We start from the raw sequence: 21,931 nt of genomic DNA on the forward strand, positions 1-21,931 counted from the left end.
CATCAGCTAGGCTCCTCACACCGAGACAACTCCGGTGGATGTTGTTCTTTTCGGGTTTTCATTTCGCTATCACATTCCGTCCTGGGGTGGAGAATAGGAAGGCTGATGCCTTGACAAGACAATCCTCGCTGAAAACACCAGAAAGGTTGGGGGAAAAGGCCATCATTGACCCAGCCAATAGGATATGTGTTATCCAACCAGACGCATTCTTGCAGGGACTCCGTTTAGGTATTAAGACCACATTCTGGAGGGATTGGATATGCAGGCATCCTGAATGGCTGATAAAGGATGGATATCCAGTAAAAGATGGTCGGTTATTGGTACCCACGCTGCCTCTTCGTAAACAAGTGTACAGATGGTGCCATGAGTCGCCTAGTGCGGGTCACATGGGGGTGGACAAGACCATCGATCAGCTCCTACGGAGGTGTTGGTGGCCCTCCTTAAGAACTGACGTTAAAGGATGGGTTTCACAATGTGAGGTGTGTGCAACATCAAAGACGGATCATAGGCGCCCGGCTGGGCTTCTCCAACCATTGCCCACTCCTTCTGTTCCATGGGAACGCATTTCTTTGGACTTCGTGGTGGGTCTGCCAAAGGATCAAGGGTGCACAGCGGTGTTGGTGGTTATAGACTATTTGACCAAGATGGGCCACTTCATTGCATGTCCACAAGTCCCTTCCGCTGGTCAATTGGCAGGCTTATTGATGGAAAATGTTGTTCGGCTGCATGGGCTACCATCTGTTATAGTCTCTGACAGGGGTTCTCAATTTACTGCCCGTTTTTGGAAGGCTTGGTGTTCATGATTACACATCGAGACAGCTTTATCCACCAGCTTCCATCCCCAAACTGACGGGCAGACTGAGCGTCTCAATCAGACGCTGAAACAGTTCCTGAGATGCTATGTGGACCAAGGTAAAGACAAGTGGGTGCAATATTTGTGGCTCGCGGAAGTGGCCTATAATAACTCCACTCATTGTGCCACTCGGGTCTCTCCCTTTTATTGCACATACGGGGGCCATCCACGCTTTCTTCCTTTTCTCCATCCTCATGGGGAACAGACAGTGCCTGAGGCAGCAGTGAGGGTATCTCACATGAAGGACACGTTGATAAAGGCCCAAGCTAGTCTCCAAGCTTCTAAGGTGGCTTACAAGGGAGCGTCAGATAAACGCAGAAGGAAGTGTGGTGTTGGGTTCAAATCAGGCCTACATACTCTGCTAAACTCTCGAACACCTTAGTATAGAAGTTGGCACGGACACTGGAAAAGGTAAAAGACAATTTTATTAAGACCCCATGGGGTGGTGATACATTCCCACAGCACCCTTCGGTAATGTAAGAAGTAGCACACCGAACATCGGTGCGCGACCTCTTTTATATAGTTTAATAGCAATAAAAAGATAGGCGGTTACAAGTTACACATTTTAGGTACATATAAGGTCATTTTTGGAACGCAGCCAACATGTGGGAGGAGTTTCAACAGCACTGGTCAGTTAGCATGAGCATTCCTGAAGAGTGACCAATTGGTGCGTAATGCGCATGTGCGCTTGACCAGTACTAAAAATAGCCTGTTGCCGAGCAGACTAGTGACCATGGGTATCGAGAAAGGACAAAAGGGCACACTGACCACGAGGCAGCGTGTTCATTGAAACGGAAGTCAAAGGGATTCAAAATGGCCCCTGTTCGTTTTGGTCAAGTTAACAGAAAAGACCGTGTAGCTGTGCTAAACGCTAACTCAGGAGCTGCCAAAACACGACAGACGGCCCTTTTAGCGTTTAGCAAAAGCTACCTCATAGTGGACATAGTCAGAACGTTCATCCTCAATGTTAATAGCCATAATTTTCAATACTTCATCATTGCTCAGTTTCTCTTGCTTGACATTAGTTCGTTTGGACGGAATGCAGGCTGTGATACATATAGAACATAATGTAGGGCCACATTGAATACATAGACAAAGGAAAAATAGTACTCCAATAAAAACACAGAGAATCGTTAACAATTTCCAGCCCCAAGTACTAAGCAGGGTCCAGAACCAACCAGAAAAGGTCCATGTTCCATTCTCTGGGTGGATCTCAGCAGCTATCTTGTGTAATTTTGTAATCGAATCATATACAGAAGGTGAGTTATCTGGTACGTACACGCAACAACTACTTCCGATGACGCGGCATGCTCCACCTCTATCAGCTAGTATCACATCTAGAACCATTCTATTCTGGAGCGCTACAATTCTGGTAATTTGCAATTCCTCAGTAATGTTCCCTAAAGCAGAAGCAGTTTCGTTGGCAACGGCTTCCACCACACGTGTAAGCCGCCTTATCTTTCTACTATTTAATGCAGCTCCTACGAATGAAAATAACCCCAAATTGAAATCTACATATTGTTGTAAAGTGGTATCAGTCTGGTCTATTTCATCAAGGTCTATTGATCGTTTCACTCTATTCAATATGAAATCATGGTACAAAACATAATCATTGTGATACATGGGAGGAGCGATAAACACAGGTGGTAATACAAATGCTACATAACACGTTCCTAACCAACCCAATGGTAGACGATGGTATCCCTTATTTCCACAAATGAAATATGTGTTATGCGAAGCTACAAATGCAATTCCAGTTGGTGTATCAAAGGTAAGTGTAATATTACATTCACTGCGACCTACGGGGATTGTACCTTTATTTCTAATACACAAATCTGCTTTTGTATCGATGACGGTTATTATGTGCATGTTCGTAACATTTATAAATCTTTGATTCGTATACACACGAGGTGTAGAAACATTGTCCGGACGATATTCTTCCCATTCAAATTTAGTTCCTTCAGCGTGTGGATAGCCATCTTTATCGTTATAGCATATTTTATTCAACCGAAAAAGTAATCCACCTTTCGTTGGCCATCGCAAAGTAAAAAGAAGAGTGTACCAAGCATGACAAGAACCATTATGAGAAAACGGGAGAGGAATGAGTGGTGTTCCTCCCTTCTTCTGGTGTCCGGGCAACATTCCACATACCCAACAATTGGACGTGTTGGTCATGTTATGAGTATGATGCAGAATCTTAATAAAACTGTTATTCAAATAAGTCTGCCTATGTCTTTCTTCGTGAAAAGGCAGAGTGAAATGAAAATGCTCAGACGGACTTGGAGTGGTGGGCAGTAAATGTTCTCGTGCAGGAAACAACAGTTCTATAGTCCAAGCTAATACTGCGATCACCACTACGGTCAAGACAAACAAAACAGCACCAAGAATTCTCCCTTTTCGTGTCGAAGGAGATGCCATAGTTCATAAAACAATACTCTTCAAAAAGCAACACTAAGCGAGAAAAAATAAAACGATGGTTCTGAACCGAGGCTGCCGTTGATTTGTTCTCCGGGATTCAAGACGGGTGTCGCTACACTGGGCAGAACTGATCCCCCCCCCTTGATATTCCCGGCTTCCGTTTCACAAACCTCAGAGCGGTTACCAACCAGTTTCAAAAACACAAAAGGAATCTTATTTCCTGGGTCGTAGATTGTACTTCACTTTATCCGAAACAACGTGGTCCGGGAAGGCTCCCTCCAATTCATCAGGCGTGACAGCTGGGTTCTTTTCTGTATCCAAAATCTTTCTGTAGTCGGATAGCACCACAGGGCTCACCAGATCCGGAGAGACACGTCGGCAGTGCGTTGAATGAATCCACCGCTTCTTATTGGTGACTCTCACAGCAGTTCGCGTAGCCAGCAGCACTTGCTCAGGGCCATGCCATCTCGGTTCCAAACTGCTGGATCGCTCAAAGATTTTGACCATCACGTGGTCCCCAGGACGGAGATCGTGAGCCTCACCAGCGGAGTTATCAGGGAGCGCCTCTCGAACCTGTTGATGAATAGAAAGCAAATCATTTGTTAATCGTGCCAGATAATCGTTCATCATTATACAAGGCATATCATGTATCAAACGAGGTTTTGGAACTCCCCAGATATTCATAGGCCTTCCAAACACTACTTCATAGGGTGTGAGGCCAGATCGAGAATGTGGCACTGATCGAATGGACAGCAATGCCAGAGGCAAAGCGTCCGGCCATTTCAGGGATGTAGATGCCACTATCTTTGCTAGCTTCAGCTTCAGAGTTGCATTGTATCGTTCTACTAAACCTGCTGATTGCGGATGAAAGACAGCATGGAATCGTTGTTTGATTCCCAATCCTTTCAGGACATATTCCACTACTTTTCCAATGAAATGAGGGCCATTATCACTCCACATAAGTTTACAAACACCGTAGCGCGGGAAGTACTCCTTCAGTAACACCTTAGCTGTTGTCAACGCTGTATTGTCTTTCGTAGGGTAAGCCTCAATCCATTTGCTGAAGGCACACACCACTACTAGAACATACTTGAGATTATTACAGTGTTCCAGCTGGATGTAATCCATTTGTAGTACTTCGAATGGTGCAGTAGGTGGAACAAACCCACCTTTAGGAGTATAAGTCCCTTGTCCAGGATTGTGCTGCAAACATATCAGACAGGTCTGCACTACTCTCTTAGCCGTGCTAGCAATGTCAGCATTTTCCCAAACTCGTGTAAGCAATTTAGTAATTGCGAGAGCTCCAATGTGTGCCAGTCCATGTGTCATTTGCACCATTGTTTGTAAATAGGCCATGGGTAGTTTCCATCTCTCCATATCTTTACTACGCCAGCAACCCTCATCATCCAATACTCCCTCGGTGGCCCATTTCACAAGTTCTGCCTCTGATGCTGACTTCTGTATATCGAGTATTTCTTCTCTAGCATCATGCCACCGCTCAGCTTGTGACTTCACCACATACATGGGGAAATTATTTTGCAGCATAGCGGTCTCTCTCGCAATGCGATCAGCAAAAGCATTGCCCTGTCCTATTTTGTCCGTCACCTTTTTATGTGCACTGCACTTGACTATTGCAACTTTCTTTGGGCATAACAGTGCATTCAGGAGATCGCGTACCAACTCTCCATGCATGATGTGTACTCCGTGTGAAGTCAGGAATCCTCGTTCCTTCCAAAGTAGGCCAAAATCATGCACTACTCCAAAAGCGTAACGACTATCCGTGTAAATGTTCACACATAACCCAGCACTTAACTCACATGCCTTCGTTAAGGCTATCAACTCAGCCGCTTGAGCCGATTTTTGGGGTATCCGTGCTGCTTCTACCACAGTCTTAAGTGTCGTGATCGCATAAGCTGCGGAAGTCGTACCATCTGGTAGCCTCACACACGACCCATCAACCCACAGTTCCCCATCCGCATCTGGAAATGGCGTATCCTGTAAATCGATACGACCCTTTGTCTGTTCCTCAGTCAGAAAAACACAATCATGTTGTTCTTCCTTCTGGGTCTCAGCAACAGGATCCGGCAGTAAAGTAGCAGGATTTAGTGCTGCACATCGTTTTAGTGTGATGTGCGGCGCCAACAACGTTAGCTCATATCCTGTCAGACGGGCACTGGTTAGATGCTGTGTTTTCGTTTGGTTTAGTAACGCATCTACCGCATGGGGAACTAGCACCAACAATTTGTGTGACAAAACTATTCCCTCACTTTGTCGTATCGCAACTGCTGTTGCTGCAACTGCTCGAAAACATCCAGGCAACCCTCGAGCCACAGGGTCGAGTACCGCCGAGAAGTATGCACAAGGCCTCTGCTTGTCTCCGTGTGTCTGCACTAACATTGACAATGCGCACCCATCCTTCTCGTGTACATATAATGTAAAAACCTTCATGTAATCAGGTGTACCTAACACTGGTGCAGAACAAAGAGCTTGTCTCAATTGCTCAAAAGCATTCTGACATTCATCCGTCCATTCAATGGGAATCGGTGTATCTTTAGACAACAATGCTAACAATGGTTTAACGACATGTGAAAAACCCAGTATCCATTGCCTACAAAAAGACGTCAGACCTATAAAGGCGCGAACATCCTTCTGAGTGCGAGGGACTGGAGTATCTAGGATTGCTTGAATTCGATCTGGTGTCAATGCACGGCCCTCCTTAGACAAAAGATGACCGAGGTAGGTCACCTTTGGTCTACAATATTGCAGCTTTTTCTTCGAAACTTTATGATTATGTTTGGCCAGGAAGGAAAGCAAAGCAAAGGTGCTCTTCTCACATTGTTCTGGCGTGTCTGCAGCAAGTAAGATATCGTCTACATATTGAATGAGAACCACTCCCTCTTGTAAGTCAAAAGAATCAAGCTGTCTTTTTAATGCTTGACTATAAATGCTAGGACTTTCAGTATAGCCTTGAGGAATTCGACAGAATCTGTACGATTTATTATTTAATGTAAAGCCGAATAGATATCGACTGTCAGGATGTACAGGGATCGAAAAGAAGGCATTCTTCAAATCGATAACTGTAAAAGTAGTTGCCGTCGATGGAACCAACGTAAGCAACGTGGTGATGTCAGACACCACTGGGTACTGAGGCACTACTATCTTGTTTATTTCCCTCAAATCAATAATGAAACGGTAAACCTTAGCATCTGTATCTCTTTTAAGAATGGGTAAAATTGGGCTATTGCAAACATTGTAGGGAACTTCCTCAACTACTCCTGCAGAAATCAAATCATTTACAATGTGTATCAAAGCAAGTTCACCTTCTCTAGAAATCTTATATTGTGGGACACGTGGTAAAGATACTCCCTCCTTTACAGTAATTCGTACTGGAGGGATTAACATCTGCCCCACATCCGTGTCAGAAGTGGCCCATAACGTATTTGGTAAGGAGGCCAATACTTCAGATTCATGGAGAAAACACACTCGCTCAAAGTCTGGGTAATTTTCATTCAGCACAACTCGCACTCCTTCTGGGGCACAGCGAATAGTAGCTCGAAAGTGTTTTAACATATCGAGTCCAATAATATTATCGGGTGTATTTGGGGACAACAAAAAGGGACAAGGGGCAGCAAATTTATCAACATGAAATGCAACAGGTTGAGACAGTGGGCTAGAAGTAGGTGTTCCATCGAACCCTATTGCTGTAATTACCTCGCCAGACAGGGGAGCCCTTGGAACCAAGTGTTTGGACAAAGCGCTACGAGTAGCTCCTGTATCGACCAGAAATTGATCAGTAGAACCCAAAACATGTGCTTCTATGTATGGACCCCTCTGATCAACTGGTACCTCAACCGATTCCACACCCCATCCTACGCAATCCTATGCGTAATGCTCATCCCGTGGTTCAGCAGGATCACCCTCATTTATCTGATATTGATTGCGGTTATCAAACGTATTATAATCTGACTGACCACGACCCCTTGCTCCATATCCTCCACGGTCATTCATGCCATAACCTCCTCGATCATTCGTGCCATAACCTCCTCTTGACCCTCCATAATAATTCCTAGATCTCCCACTTCCTCGTCCCCTCAAATTACGCTGCTCTCGAAACACCGGACAGTCTGCAATCCAATGCCCAAACTGTTTGCAGTATGCACATTGATTCACAGAAATGTCAGAACGAGGGGGAGGAGCATTACTGTATGATCCTCGCCCTCCTCTATTGGTCCCTCTCGTAGCCTGAACCTGAGCTAACATTACCTTCGTCTTCAATTCCTTCGCCTTCTTTTCACTACTTTCTTTCGCCTCCAATTCCTGTCTTTCATAATATTGAGCCATAGTCAATAAAGAAGCAGGGGTTGCTGTGGTCCATGAACTTTCACTCGCTTTTAATCGTTTCGCAATCTCCGGTAGGAGATTAGCTACATACTTATCAACGAATAGATGCCTGCCAGTATCTTCTGTCAATAATTGACCACTGTAATCATGGAACGCTTCCTCGAAGCGAGAGAAAAAATCAGAAACTGATTCATCCGCTTTCTGCTTACACGATGCTAATATAGTCCAATCAATCTTTTTAGCGGGAGCAAGAGTCTTTAATTTTGTTAGTATGGCACCTGGAAGGTCTAATATTAATTTACACGGTTTACATGCTGGTTCTCTATCTAAGTCAGCCTGAACAATATCTTTCCAAGTGGCCCCGAGAGTCGTCTGGTCATCAAACCTACGAATTACTCTCCACATATCAGGGGGCAATATCAACCCGAAAAATAGATCAATATCAACTAACGTCATGATACATGAAGAAATTGCACTTTCAACATTTTCATAAAAAGCCGCAGGGTTTTTACGGGGATCAGGTAACGCATTCTTAAGCGCCATAACATCTGCTCTATTCCAAGGCGTATAAACCCAATTATATACAAAATACCCTTTCGCGTCTTTGGAGCTTTTATCATCATCTGTGCCATCCCCTTTATGAGGGACATATAAGGGCGCAGCTTCTCGCATAGGTCTAACATTAATCGCAGCGATCTTATCTGTTTCAAAGATAGGGCATTCTTTGGATATCCCCGTTGTTCCGGACGTAGACGAATTCTTCGACTTTTCCAACTCCCGTAGCCGTGTCGACTCATTACGCAGTTCAAGCAAACGCTTGAAGAAGTCGTCCGCATCTGAAAGAACAAAAAGACCTTTACGAAAATTCTCACGATCCTTGGATATCTCCTTAGGTTCTAACTCGAGAGAATATTTTCGATATCGCTCAACAACTTCATCTCCAAAATGATCTAAAAAATACAGTCGTTCCTTATCAGACCACTGTTCCATTTGTTTAGTAACATCAGAAACAGTAACAGTATTACTATTTAGCTTTCGCGCAATCGAGCGCAATTCCGTAGCTCGTTCCGTATATAACCTGGTACGCTGTGTTCGATCACTATCCTCGTCCGAGTCCTCGTTCGGAGCCGTAGGTGCGACGTACGGAGGCGGACAACGATCTAGTAATGAAAAATCATCCGTTTCATTAGTAAGGACTGGATAGAGAGGACGCCTGATAGGGAATTGACCATTAACCTGTAGATTACGTTCTCGTCTCTCCCTCTCTTTCTTTTCCTGTAATTCCTTCTCCTGTAGCTGTAAAGCTTTGTCATGTGCAGCCTTCCGCTGCACTTTCTCCGCCAAGGCTTCCTCACGCTTCGCTCGTTCACGCACCTCTTTCTCCCACGTACGCACACAATCAAACATATCTTGTCTAGACCTTCGCTGAAACAAGCACTGCTCTACATATTGTACCTTTCGAAGGTCAAACGACCCATATAGTGGCCACTGTAATTCACGATCAGTCTTAGTATACTTATGCCATAATGCACTATACATTATAGGTGGAATACCGTATTTAACATACATTTCACGATTTGGAGTCCCCTCTGGGGGAGCCGGCTGTTTTTCACTTAATCGATAATTGGTACCATTTTCAGAACAGCACATCCTACGGAGTGTGCTAAAAACAGGCATGTTTCAAAAAGTACCACGAAACCGCGATACTACAAAATGACACCTAACACGGTGCACTATTCAAATCAAATAAATCAGAGAAATATCCCTACACGCCTGCCTATGTGAGGTGCACTTCACATATTCAAATTCAAATTCATAGATTCAAAACGTTAGCTAACAAATTCAAATTCAAAATCAAAGTTTCAAAAAGCCACAGTAAGTGTCAGTAGACTACCTCACCACTCAAAAGCTTACCAATTTTCTTTTCAAACGTCCAAAGTCCAACTGCCAAGTTCTGTGGTCGAATCAGCCAAAACGGCACATCACGACAATCCAAGATCAGAATCTCAGTCGAGGACCGGCGCCACCTGGAAGGTCAGATCGGAAGGACGGGAAAACACACCGTGGGTGCCGAGACTCGGGTCACTCAATGGCAGCGATCGCGTCCATGGCGAGTTTCCTAACCTTCGTCACGACCTTTCCTTCGGGCATCCGAGTCGCCGATGAGTCCCTTCGTGGTCGCCAATTGTGGTGTTGGGTTCAAATCAGGCCTACATACTCTGCTAAACTCTCGAACACCTTAGTATAGAAGTTGGCACGGACACTGGAAAAGGTAAAAGACAATTTTATTAAGACCCCATGGGGTGGTGATACATTCCCACAGCACCCTTCGGTAATGTAAGAAGTAGCACACCGAACATCGGTGCGCGACCTCTTTTATATAGTTTAATAGCAATAAAAAGATAGGCGGTTACAAGTTACACATTTTAGGTACATATAAGGTCATTTTTGGAACGCAGCCAACATGTGGGAGGAGTTTCAACAGCACTGGTCAGTTAGCATGAGCATTCCTGAAGAGTGACCAATTGGTGCGTAATGCGCATGTGCGCTTGACCAGTACTAAAAATAGCCTGTTGCCGAGCAGACTAGTGACCATGGGTATCGAGAAAGGACAAAAGGGCACACTGACCACGAGGCAGCGTGTTCATTGAAACGGAAGTCAAAGGGATTCAAAATGGCCCCTGTTCGTTTTGGTCAAGTTAACAGAAAAGACCGTGTAGCTGTGCTAAACGCTAACTCAGGAGCTGCCAAAACACGACAGAAGGGCCCGCTGTACCAAGTGGGGGATCTGGTATGGTTGTCTACACGGAACGTCAGATTTCGTAAGTACAGTGTTTTCAACCCTAAATACATCGGCCCCTTTCCCGTTGTGCAGCGTGTCAATCCCGTGGCCATGAGACTCGGATTGCCAAGACATTTGCGGATGCATCCGGTGTTTCATGTGTCACTGTTGAAGCCCTCTTCGTCTCGACGGCGTCAGCCGCCTCCTCCGGTGGCTTCTCCGAATGGTATCCTGGATTCCAAGCGACGGGGTAGGGGCTTATGTTATTTGGTGTCATGGAAGGGGTATGGTCCGGAGGAAAACTCTTGGGAGCCGGCGTCAGGGGTGCATGCCCCACGCCTGGTGGCGGAGTACCATAGACGTTACCCTCTGTGTCCTGGCCCTTTGGGGCGCTCTCAGTGAGGGGGGATGTACTGTCATATGCATATATGCACCCTGAAAGAGCGCCGGTATAATCAATTATGCTCGCAAAGACTACAATTCCCAGAATCCTTGGCGTCGTGGGCGGAGAATAAAAGGAGGAAGTTGACAACGCTGGAAGTCGGATATTCTGGTTCCGGACCGGGAGAGGTGTGTTTCGTGTCTTGGAGTTCCTGTTTTGCACCTGGAGTTTATTGGCCGTTAGCTCATCACAGCCTCGTGGTTTGTTGCAGAGGCGGAGTCTTTCTTCGGACGACTCATTCAAGTGAGGCGGTGTTCTTTGCTGTCGGATAGTTCTGTGATCCTGCACGCTTGCTTAGTGTGCGCGTGTGCAGGGAAGAGACAGAGAACGATAATTCCGTCGCACCTTGTGAAGGTAACAAGGTGCTTCCTTTGTTTCGCTTTCTTGAGCTAATCATCAGCGCCCCTGTTGGCTGAGCCTTCTTTCACCGGCTCGTGCAGGGTGCGCTAAGTGTCTTCCGTCATTTGTTTCCCTTGGCGGCCCCGTTGGCAGAGCCTTCTTGCACCAGCTCATGCGGGGAACGCCTCGTTTGGTTTCTTTCTGTTTTGCGCCCCTGTTGGCTGAGCCTTCTTGCACCGGCTCGTGCAGGGTGCGCTCCGTTTCTTTGTTCCTTACTTACGGTGCCCCTGTTGGCAGAGCCTTCTTGCACCGGCTCATGCAGAGTGCACCACGTGACTGATTATACAGATTTGAGCCAACATATCAGGTACTGTAGCCTTTACTTTACTTTGGGTGACGTAACCCGTTAAATTCATCATTTATTTTCGTTACGTGGTACTGTTGTGTTTGGTCAGTGCAACTGGGATATGGAACCTTAATTGACTCCATCAGAGTAGCATGGTAGGTACTGAGTAAATCCTCATACATGCTTGTCAGGATAGTGTTACCCCGATTTAAACCCCCCATATGATTGTGTATTACAGGTGGTGTTATCTATGTTTCAAACCTGTTTCTCGGACCAGATAGAGGGGAAAGAGAAGTATCTACAGGGCCTATTCTTAGTTAATTTACAGGTATAGGGCACAGTGATTCCTTGAGCATTGTTGTGTTGTATACATCAAGAATTGAGACGATCACTCTTTTCTATTTTCTTGTCATTACAGTTCTCCCTCCCTGCTGTTCCCATCCTTTCCTTCCTGTTTATTATTTTGTTCTCTTGCCCTCACTTGATCCTTCTTGGGCCCAGGCTATATAGCTTTCTGGGTTCGGATAGATCAGGAGGTGGCCTTATTACATCAGCCGGCTGATCCCGAGGACTTGGAGGTTAACACCTAATCCAGACCTCAGGAGAGAATGGGCTGAGTGAACCTTAGACTCTTCGCAAAAACGAACACTCATCTTAATTAAATATGCCGAAATAGATAGAGCGCAGATCCTTACAGAAATTGATGCCATCATAGAGGAACTCGAGGCACTGGCAACTACTGACGCAATAGTAGAAGAAATATCCAAAACCCGAAAAGACATGATGTCTCGCATTAAAAAAGAAGAGGAAAAAATAAAGGAAAGAAAAACCCAAAAATTTCAGTGAGATAAAGAGGATTATGGGTGGCGATGGGGGCCAGCTTCTCCCCAAGCAATGCATGCTTGCACCTTGGCTGGTGGGAGGAGCTGGTCCTCAAAACCCACTATGCAGAGATTATGAGGAACAATGTCATGGTTTGACTAAAATTTATTGACGACCTGTTCATAGTGTGGCGGGGCACCAGAGCAGATGCTGAGGAGTTCATTAACAACATCAATACCAATACACTTATTCTTAATTTCACAGGTTCCATCAGTAATAAGACCGTAAACTTCCTAGACACTGAGGTCTTTGTTCATAATCACAAGTTGGAAACCCATCTCCGACGCAAGGAAACAGCATTTACGGACAAGAGACAATAAGTGTCCTTAGGATGATTTTCTTTCAGGGGGGAGTTAGGTTGTTTCAAAATAACTGTAGGAGGTAAAAAATGATTTTCCCTTTCTGGTAAATAGGGCAAGTGCAGGATAAATTTGTTTATGGATTGATTAATAATATTTGTAATTTTGTACAACATATATTTATATTTATATATATATTTTTCATACATAATTTATGGATTTTTATGGTGTAGGTTTATATGTATATATGTATATATTTATTTATTTATTTATTTATTTATTAAGAGTTTTGTATAGCGCGAACAAGACCCTTGGGTATCAGAGCGCTTCACATTACATGAGGTAGTTATAGTCCTGCATTGTTATCGTAACTTTCACAATATTATGAGGTAGGTACATATATGGTACATAAAGCGACAATATCAATAAAATTTCTACAAAGAATATCAACATATAGTATGACACAGGTTTTAGTATATAGTAAAATTTAATGTGTAATAGACTCAATCGATCCTAACGGTCTATTTCCTGTGTATGTTTCAGCTCCAGTCATTAAACATGAATTCTGACTTCCCGTGCCTCTTCTATGGAAGGAATTTACTCATTAGGAAGATCTTAGTTTCCCTCTTAAAGGATGCTGTGTCTTCAATCTTTCTAATGTTTGAAGGACGTGAATTCCAGATTCTAGGGGTTGCTCCTGAGAAAGCCCTGTCGTAAGTTTTCTTCTTCCGGAAGATGGCTGGTCTCAGCATTAGCTCTTTTGTGCTCCTGGCTGGTCTGTTACCTCCAGATAGCTTAATTTTTTGAGCAAGGTAGTTGGGTGTATTGTGGTGGAGCGCCTTGTGGGTTATGCATGCCATTTTTAGCTGGATTCTGGCTTCGTACGGTAGCCAGTTTAATGCCTTCAAATGTGGCGATATATGGTCAAATTTCCTTGATCCGGTGATCAGTCGTGCGGCTGCATTGAGACATGCTTTCAGAGGTGCTGTTGAAATTTTTGGTAGACCTGCTAGTGTCGTGCATCCATATTCAATCCTCGTGCTAACTAGAGACTGAACTGCCAGTTTGAGGTCTGCTTTGGATATGAATGGTTTCACTTTTCTGATGTAGTTCAGATGGTAGCGGGCGCTTTTTGCCATTGCGTTGATATGGGCTTTCATGTTTAGTTTCTCATCTAGAGTGATTCCTCGTGATTTCGCTGAGCCAACTAAGGTAGGGGTGCAATTTAATGCTGTGATCATATTGGACCATTCCTTCACTTCTGTGTGTTTCTTTGGTGGAGATATTAGTAAGAATTCAGTTTATTGTGCGTTTAGTTTCAGATAGTTGACAGATTGCCATTGTAATGTCAGTTTTAAGGTCTCATTCATTCTTATGATGTCTTCCCTGGATGTGATCTTGATATAAATCTGGGTATCATCCGCGTACATGTGGTAGGAAATATTTGATTTTCGAAGGATTTCAGTGAGAGGTTCGATGTAAAGGTTGAACAGTGATGGTGATAATGTAGAGCCTTGAGGGACTCCAATTGAGTTAGGGCATGCTGGTGAGAGTGTTTGATTGACCAGGAATCTTTGCGTTCTATTCTGCAGGAAAGATTCAAACCACTTTAGCACATTTCCAGTTATTCCCATCCTATCATGAAGCCTGTTCAGTAATTTTTCATGATTTACCGTGTCGAATGCTGATGATAGGTCCAGGAGGATAAGTAGACATGTTTGATTACGGTCTAGTGCCTGTAGTGCATCATCGACAATATGTAGGATCGCTGTTTCTGTGCTATGTCCTGTCCTGAATCCTGATTGGCAGTCTTCTAGTAGCGCGAAATTCGCAATGTGTTGGCTTAGTTGCTTTTGTATGCATTTCTCTATTAGTTTAGTTGACAATGACAGTCAATACAATAATCCGGAAGAAAACAATTCAGTAGGACTAAAAGTTCTTTTCTTGCTTTTATTGATAGTCTTCAAGTAAAAAAACGTAGCCAACGCGTTTCGTACCACAAAACTCGAGACTGGTACCGAGGGAGAAGGCACACGCTGCTCGTGATCGAAAACAGATGGGTTGTGGACAGTGAATAAAAACATCTTTTAATGGCCCTTTGATCATGATGCACAGAAGGATTTGACTGTTATCCTTCATAATAAGGCCATTCATGCCTTACACATCTGATGTCCTGAAAATAAGATTTTGAAAAATAAGGATTTGACTACAGCAGCACATAATAAGGCCTTTAATGCCATTCACAGAAAATGTATAATATAAACAGTTCTGAGAGAAAACCTTTGAAAAAAACATATGAATACCTTTCGCCCTGAAGAAGTCCTACGGACGAAACGCATTGGCTACGTTTTTTTACTTGAAGACTATCAATAAAAGCAAGAAAAGAACTTTTAGTCCTACTGAAATGTTTTCTTCCTGATTATTGTATTGACTGTCATTGTCAACTGTACACTGTGTGGGGTGCTGAACCATTGTGCTGTTTTGAATCATGTTGGGAGTCTAGGGGTATATGACTTCAGTTTCTTAGCACCCACAACAAACCTACTATACCACAATACATTGGATAAAGTGCAGCTTCTTTGACCCAATACCCCTGTTCTAGTGTCTTGCATTCTCTATTAGTTTGGCAAGTATAGGGATGTTGGTCACTGGGCGAAAGTTATTTGGATCTGCTGGGTCCACTGTCCGTTTTTTGATGATGGGGACGACTTGACCTGTTTTTAGGCAATCTGGAAGGATCCCTTGTGACAGAGAGGCGTTTATTATTTTCGTCCTAATGGGAATCACAATATGGTTTATTTCTCTGACGCATTTAGAGGGTAGAGGATCACTATAGTGGTTGTTAGGCTTGATGTCTGATAGTGTTTTGGCCATGGTACTTTGATCAAGTAGTTTGAAGTTAACCCATTGTGCCTTGTTTTTTGTCCTATTGTGGGTGTTTTCTACGGTGCTATTCGGGTTTTGTCTGTCCGTATTGCCAATGTTGTCAGCCTCTTTCCCGAGCTCTCTTTCCAACTTGTTGGCCTTATCTGTGAAGAATGTTGAGAATTCTTCACAGCTTATTTGCGTTTTTGTGGATTCTCGGCTGGTTTTAGCTAAATTATTGGATTGTTGTTTTAGAATCTCGAATAATTTCCGAGGTCTATTTTTGGCGTTATCTAGCTCAGATCTGAGAAATTCTTTTTTGGAGTTTAGTATCTTTTTGTTATATTCGCTTCTGGTTCTTCTGAGTGATTTCAGTTCGGGCGATGTTGGGTGTTGTCTCCATTTTCTTTCCCCTAGTCTTAGTTTCCTCCTTTCTTCATTCAGAGTTTCACTGAACCATGGGTTTTTCACCTTCTCTGTGACTCTTTTCAGTTTTAGTGGCATTGTATTGTTGACTATATTCGTTACTGTTTTAGTGTAATGATCTGTAAGTTCCTCCACACTCTGCAAGTTGTTCGGTGGAATCAGTTTCTTCTCACAGCTTTCCACTAATAATGCTATATTCGGATCTCTAGTATCTCGCATCCATTTCTTGTGTCTGGTAGGTTGTATCGTCTTGTTCTTTTTCATATTGTTTATCAGGAAGGTTATGGCATGGTGATCTGACCAGTCGCATGGTTCAATTGATATAATTGAGGTATTGTTAGTTTTTGATATTACCCAGTCTAACGTGGCTCCTTTTTCGTGTGTTGGCTCTGTGCATGCTTGGTTAAGATTTAACTCCGTTAGAAGGTCTTTCAGAGCGTTGACTTGTTTGTCGTAGTTGTCATTCCAGTGTAAGTTAAAGTCCCCCAGGACAATGTTGTTATTTTCAGAATTGGAGTCGGTGGTGATGATTTCCATTAACTTGTCTATAAAGGTAGTATTATTGCCTGGAGGGTGGTAAAGTGCATGTATATTGCATTTTTGATTATCTGCTGATCTTATCTTGAGATTTCGGTGTTCACAGAATTCGAGAGGTTCTGATGGCACTTGTTTGACTTCTATTTCCGAATGGTAAATGCAGGCAACCCCACCCCCTGTCTTTTTTAGTCTATCGAGTCTCACAATATTATACTGTGGGGGTACTAGTAGGTCCATACTAGGAGACGAAGATTCCGATAGCCATGTTTCCATCAGGATTGTCACATCAATTTCTTTGTTCAAGATGAGATCAGCTATGTCTGATGCATGTCTTGCTGCCGACCGACAGTTAAGGAGTAGGCATTTTATAGGTTTCCCTGCGATCCTTGTGTTCATGTTCTGTGAGTCCGTGATTAGTTGTACTTGTTGAAGGTTGTTATGATTGGTTTTCCTTTCATTTTGTCTTGATGTTCTGTTAGCATCAGGGAAGGAGCAGAGTGGAGCGGGCCATCTTCTTTGAGAAATTCGCGAAGATTCGTCCACCGGCGCCAAAGTTATTCCCAATAGAATGTTGCGGATTTCCTATGGAAAGTAGATCCTAACTATAACTACCTACTGGCGACCGCCAGTAGGTAATACATATATATATATATATATATAAAACGTAGAACTGAGACAGTCCAAGCCTGTGACGTCCAAACCCAAGGTGAGGCGGGGTACTCTGTGATGGCATCTCAGGCTGACAAGGGACTCTGGGACTTGTAGTTTCCCTAGATGTACGGGACACTACACAGGTGTGCTGCCTTAAGCTCCTCTGGGGGAGGTGAGAACTCGTCACATCGAGTTTAAAGAGAGGCGGGACTTTGAGCACAGTGATACTTCACCTACGGAGGCTTTGGGCGCTGACGAAGGCATGACAACAGCCAGAAATGCATCCGCCACGCTCTTCAATAAAGCCTCCAAATGTCTCCCCTTGGGTCTCTGTACTTTTTTGTTCGGAAGGAGTTTATGCCGTACATATCCACGCATCAGCCTGAGACGTCATCACAGAGTACCCCGCCTCACCTTGGGTTTGGACGTCACAGGCTTGGACTGTCTCAGTTCTACGTTGCATCAAAGTTGTTTGGATAGTCCTTTACCCGCCTCGGAGCCCAGGAAGATAGCTGGCAGTGGCGAGGTTAACCCAACCTCGTTGTGGGCTGCAGGCATTGTCTTCGCAGCCCCTGCCTATGGACACCTGGAATCGGAGGCTGAGGCGTATTAGGGGAGCAGAGGAGGCTTTGTTGCGGACTATGAAGCTGATAAACGGAGCATCGCATTTTCCTCTGTTTTGTGAACTCATTTTGTTTTACTCCCGCAAGTACGCCCATGGTTTTATTCCTCACTCCATCCCCCCAGCACTAACCCCCATGGTCCACTTACAAGGGACTCTGGGACCTGTAGTTTCCCCAGATGTACGGGACACTACACAGGTGTGCTGCCTTAAGCACCTCTGGGGGAGGTGCGAACTCGTCACATCGAGTTTAAAGAGAGGCGGGACTTTGAGCACAGTAATACTTCACCTACGGAGGCTTTGGGCGCTGACGAAGGCATGACAACAGCCAGAAATGCATCCGCCACACTCTTCAATAAAGCCTCCAAATGTCTCCCCTTGGGTCTCTGTACTCTTTTGTTCGGAAGGAGTTTATGCCGTACATATCCACGCGTCAGCCTGAGACGCCATCACAGAGTATCCCGCCTCACCTTGGGTTTGGACGTCACAGGCTTGGACTGTCTCAGTTCTACGTTGCATCAAAGTTGTTTGGATAGTCCTTTACCTGCCTCGGAGCCCAGGAAGATAGCCGGCAGTGGCGAGGTTAACCCAACCTCGTTGTGGGCTGCAGGCATTGTCTTCGCAGCCCCTGCCTACGGACACCTGGAATCGGAGGCCGAGGTGTATTAGGGGAGCAGAGGAGGCTTTGTTGCGGACTATGAAGCTGATAAACGGAGCATCGCATTTTGCTCTGTTTTGTGAACTCATTTTGTTTTACTCCCGCAAGTACGCACATGGTTTTATTTCTCACTCCATCCCCCCAGCACTAACCCCCATGGTCCACTTACAAGGGACTCTGGGACCTGTAGTTTCCCTAGAAGTAAGGGACACTACACAGGTGTGCTGCCTTAAGCTCCTCTGGGGGAGGTGGGAACTCGTCACATCGAGTTTAAAGAGAGGCAGGACTTCGAGCACAGTGATACTTCACCTACGGAGGCTTTGGGCGCTGACGAAGGCATGACAACAGCCAGAAATGCATCCGCCACACTCTTCAATAAAGCCTCCAAATGTCTCCCCTTGGGTCTCTGTACTCTTTTGTTCGGAAGGAGTTTATGCCGTATATATATATATATATATATATATATATATATATATGTATATATATATACATATATATATATATATATATATATATATATATATATAGAGAGAGAGAGAGGGAGAGAGAGAGAGAGAGAGAGAGAGAGAGATGGATGGATGGATGGATGGATGGATGGATGGATGGATGGATGGATAGATAGATAGATAGATAGATAGATAGATAGATAGATAGATAGATAGATAGATAGATAGATAGATAGATAGATAGATAGATAGATAGATAGATAGATATGAAACCAGGATCTCAAAGAACGACCATATATAATGGATTGGTTTATTGACTTAGCATGTCAGGATGACGCGTTTCGACTACAAGCCTGTAGTCTTAATCATATAAACAATGCGTGGTAAAGGCATACGTTGTAAAAGTACATGTGTTCCGAAACAATGTGGGGTAAAAATCTGTTGTAAGGGCATGCAGAGTATTTCCCTGCGTTGTTCCGCCATACAACCTAGGGGGCCATCCACTCAGGTTTGCACCCCTGTGCAAGCCAGTTCACCTTTGATACGAGAATTATGTCAGGGGTGAAATAGCATGACATTTGAAGCCAAACACAGCACAATTCTTTGGTGCCATAATGGAGCTGGCGATCTCGAGTTTGCTTGGTAGCCAGCCCATGTTATACTATGGACCGTCGGTTACTTACAGTAAACCTTGCTTTAGAGGGTAACTGTATGTATATCTGAACATATGTATCCACACCTTTAATGTAATGCACCTTGCCTCCTGGGCTATAGGATGTCTACCTTAGAGGTGACTTACATTAAGGCAGTAATAGTGACCCTACAGCACGTGGAGTGTGCAGAGTCTCTCTCAAGCAGACATGCTGCTTGTGCAGGCTGCAGTAGCAGACTTGCAGAGTCACTTTTACTTGGGCTGTGCAGTGGTACAATACATTGCTGCAGCCTTGGTGTCCTCTTTACCACCCTTACCCTGGGCACGACTGGTATCATATACTAGGGACTTGTAGGTGTGGCAAAGTACCTTGCCAATTGGGTGTACCAATTCACATTACTTTAGGAGAAAGAGCACTGGGGTCTGGTTGGCAGGTCCCAGTGCACTACTAAAATATAAAAACAGCATCTTGCAGGTCAATTTGGGGCAAAAAGTTGAGGGGGGTCATAAAGAAGCCCATTTTGCCACAATGAGTCCTTGTTAAGATATTTGAGTAAGAAGTGCTCGTGTCCTACTACCAAAAATGTAACAGCTTAATGTCTATATGCGACCTTCTTTGTCGACCTATATAAGATAACACTGATTTGAGACTGAATTATTCTGCGAGATGGATCGTATAGCCTTTAATTTGCTATGCGCTTACAAGATGCACGACTTCCTTCTGTACAGTTCTGCATATCAAATAATTGCACTTTGCAGAGTTGTACAGAATTCAGTAAATTTTCACAAGATTCGGCTCTCGTTTTGACATCACGCATCGACAGTTTGGCCTGTTTCTGCACAATTTCACTTGCTGCTATATCCAGTAAATGTTGTACATACAATGCTTTTCGTTGTATTTGATTCGCATTTTGGGTATTGTTTGTTTTATTTCACAAGGCAAATTTAGATTTGCAGCCACACTCCTGTCAAAGAAGATTATCGAATGATTAGAACAGTAAAAAATGAATTGGGGTTTGAACTTTTATGAAAAATCACTTTTATTGTGGACTAAGACTTTGTAATGGACTGCCGGCGCTCAACAGACCTTGTACAAGGTTTTGAAATTAATGGGTCACTGTATAACATTCCAGTAGTCGAGGCATGATAAGATTAATGCTTGCTTATATAGCAAATTCAATGGCTCATTTAATTTCATATAAATGTTTAAAGTTAAATTGCTTTTGGATTAAGTCTAAACTCATTATTCATTCCAATGTCTGAAAGAACTTTCATTTTTCTCGCTTTTTATTTAATCAAGTGCATCATCATTAAAGGCTAACGGCCTACAGAATATGTCTAAAAAATTAAAGAACATTTAGTGAGTCACTTTGAAAAGAAGAATATGTTTGCTAAGCTTTATTCATGGAAGAGTCATTTCATTTGAAAGTCCAGATTCTTTTCAAAGCATCATACCTACTATTTTATAGACTTCGCACAAAATCTATTTTTGTTTGGAGATGCTCATTTTGCTGTATTCTCTATAGTATTTCAAGCTGAAGTGCCATCCGCTATTTTTAGGATAACATATGTTTGCTTTGCGCATAGTTTGCCTTTATTTATTAATTTCGGATGCTTCCTCATTAGCATAATCAAATATTTATTCCTATCGCTGATATTTTGAAGACGTACCCACCCGCTCAATTTTCTCTAAAAAAACAACTTTTTGCATTTTAATATTGACTCAAGGATAAATCTCTAATTTCAACAGGACATCTGTGTTAGGAACAACACCTCTATTTTAGAAAATCTCTTGACTAATGATTTCTGTCAACTTCAGGATGCAAAAAGGCCCCACAAACCATAGAAATGTTTATGGCGCCTATGGGAACACAGTTTGCATAAGAATCAGTAATTATGCAAGATATAATGTGGGCACACGTACTGGGCAAATATCAATATTCTGGTTGCCCAAAGATTCTGCATGAAATGCTTAAAAGTAATTTAGGTTCCAAACTGAACTAATTTGTCTTTCACATCACACCATTCAGGACCAGAATATTATAGCCATACTCACAAACTTAAAAAAGTCATGATGCAGCTCACAGACAATATCAGGACTGCTCTGTTTCCAACAGATCAGCCTTCACCAATGGGGGTAAATTATGAATGAGTGGGGGGGGGGGGCAGACAGAGTAAGATGGTGGTCACATCTTGCTGAAGCTCCCGGCCAGCCCCTATAATCTTCTTACCTAGAGGGTTCTGTTCCATGTTGCTGATGCACCACGACTGCAGAGGCCCACAGGAGACCTGTTTGGACTCTTGCAACGCCCTGGAGCTGGAGCCGGCACCTCCTCTAAGACCAAATAGGCCTCAACTGCTGTATGCTGATG

This window comes from Lissotriton helveticus, chromosome 12 (genome assembly GCF_964261635.1).
Source record: "Lissotriton helveticus chromosome 12, aLisHel1.1, whole genome shotgun sequence".
Classification (NCBI taxonomy): domain Eukaryota; kingdom Metazoa; phylum Chordata; class Amphibia; order Caudata; family Salamandridae; genus Lissotriton; species Lissotriton helveticus.